The 2,216-nt window shown below is 43.2% G+C and overlaps 1 non-coding gene across 1 annotated transcript; it reads right to left on the reverse strand.

Moving 5' to 3' along the window:
* Positions 1-564: 564 nt before the first annotated feature.
* Positions 565-733, reverse strand: LOC121472399. Its single transcript, XR_005982881.1, has one exon. It is a non-coding gene; the product is annotated as a U1 spliceosomal RNA (small nuclear RNA).
* Positions 734-2,216: the final 1,483 nt, after the last annotated feature.

The raw sequence follows: 2,216 nt of genomic DNA on the forward strand, positions 1-2,216 counted from the left end.
TACTCTCTCTCTCTCTCTCTCAAATAAATAAAATCTTAAAAAAAAAAAAAAAGATGACGGATGGAATAGAGAAGACATACATCCCTATGTGCTCATGGTATAAATAAACAATGTGTATAAATACTTTATACATGATCCAAACCCCCTTTTTTGCATAACAAATTATATATGCATGCAGAGAAATAAAGAAGACTCTGAAAAATAAAACCGAAAACAATAATGTTGGGTCCAGGAGAGGCTGGCCGGTAGAGTTTGGCTTATTCTTTAGATCATGTTCACACATCTGCGTTTCTTAAATTCTGCATCGTATGTATATATTCATCTTATCAAAAAATAAGAGAAATAAACAGAACTGGATACCCTCATAGCCAATGTAACACGATGCCTGGTTTAGGATTAAAAGGAAGAGTAGACAATTTAAGACTCAAGGGCCTCTTTTTTCATGAGAAACCAGAGGACGAGTGAGGACAAAGAGGCTCATCCAAGGGCTTGAGCAGAAGGCAGTGAAGCCAAGCCAGCAGCTCACATATCCTGGATGTGTGTGTGTGTGAACATTCACTCATGGGGGAAAGCACGACTGTTGCCCCCCCCACTCCCCCCACTCCCGCTACCACAAATTAGACACTTGAGTTTCCCTCATTTGGGGAAATCGCAGGGGTCAGCACATCTCGATTATGGTGGATAACGTCCCCCTGGGAAAACCAGCTTCATGATCATGGTAACCCCCTGCGCCCCCACGAACGCTTCTCTGTCCTCTTCTGTCCTCTTCCTCGGTACTTACTGTATTTGAAGACCTTTGTTTTTTTTCTGTTTCATCTTGGGGATTTGTGTTTAATTTGTGACAACTGGACAATACAATACAGTTGATTTTTTTTTTCATACTTTCTGGCGAGTAGATGTGTAATTCCGATCCCATGAGGCTTCCCAGTCATGTGGGGTTTCATCACTGGGCGCAGAAGGGAACATGGTATCTGCTAACGCAGCCTCTCTCATCGGTCTCCCCTTTGATTCAGTTTCCCAGGTAGTCCCATGGCACTAAGGCCCCTTTGAAAAGCCCTTTGAGATATTTTTATGAAAGAACCACGAGCTTGGAATTGCATCCAAATCAGGATGCTTACTTGCTTAGAAAGATGAGATTAATTCACTGTGAGAATTGCATAGAAAGAACATCTCTTTTGAGTTGCAAAACATACCAACGTTACCACATCTCGGAAAGAGACATCATAAAGCATGGGATTTGGGGGACCGAGGAGAGATGGACAAGGCAGTCACCCTGTTCCGTGTGACAGTGAGCTTCCCAGTGGCCGGGGCCATGGTCACCTGGCTAGGTTCAGCACGAGCCCAGGGTCGAAAACGTAATACGGGGCTCAGGGAAAGCTTGTTCAGTGAAGGCATAGATGTGTCTCTACGTGTCATCCTTGCAATTATCATGGCCCCTGATCCAATGCCTGCTATTTGCCAGGCATCATGTCAGGTACTTTACATATCTTATTTCTGTTTTGAAGGCTTTTTGGAGAACAATTTCGAGACTGACTATAAGCTTACAGTGCATCTGTTCAGTTCACAGTGCTTTTCCATCTGGAAAGCCTGTCTCCGGCCTAATCTACAATCCCCTCAACAGTTGCTTTTGTGATACGTGAGCCTGTCCTCTGGTCACCGTAAATTGGGCCAGGATATTTACTGAAACCAGGATATTTAGATCCCCTCTCCCATGAATTTGCAAATGAAGCTAAGACTCAAGAGACAGGAGGTGGTTGGAAGAGTAATATGCAAACTCCAGAATTGTGATTCTCTAGCAAAAGAGAATGGGGTATAAAGCAGGTGCAGAGAAGGAGGCAGAGATCAAAGATAGAGTCTTGACATTTATTTCCAGTATCTGTTTTTACTTAAAACTTAGCTTGAGATCCCTGAATTCTAAAGCCATCCTCTCGTTGCTTAAACTAGCTAGAATTGGTTTTTGAAAGTTAGAATCTTGGCTATTATAGGGTATAAATAAATTACATATACATGCATACCTACGTCCTTAGAAACATGTTTTCTCAGCCTCGTGGCACATCCCACAGTGGATATTATCATCCCATCTTTGAGATAAGGATACTCGAAGGCTTGGAGGGTGGAAGCCGTCTTCCCAACACAGCCTACTTAGGGTAGTTAGAGTTGGTATTGCGCTGAGGTTGGGCTAGCTTAACAACCCCGTGGTCTTGCTGGCCTGAATA

The sequence above is a fragment of the Vulpes lagopus genome, chromosome 11 (genome assembly GCF_018345385.1).
Source record: "Vulpes lagopus strain Blue_001 chromosome 11, ASM1834538v1, whole genome shotgun sequence".
In the NCBI taxonomy this organism is placed as follows: domain Eukaryota; kingdom Metazoa; phylum Chordata; class Mammalia; order Carnivora; family Canidae; genus Vulpes; species Vulpes lagopus.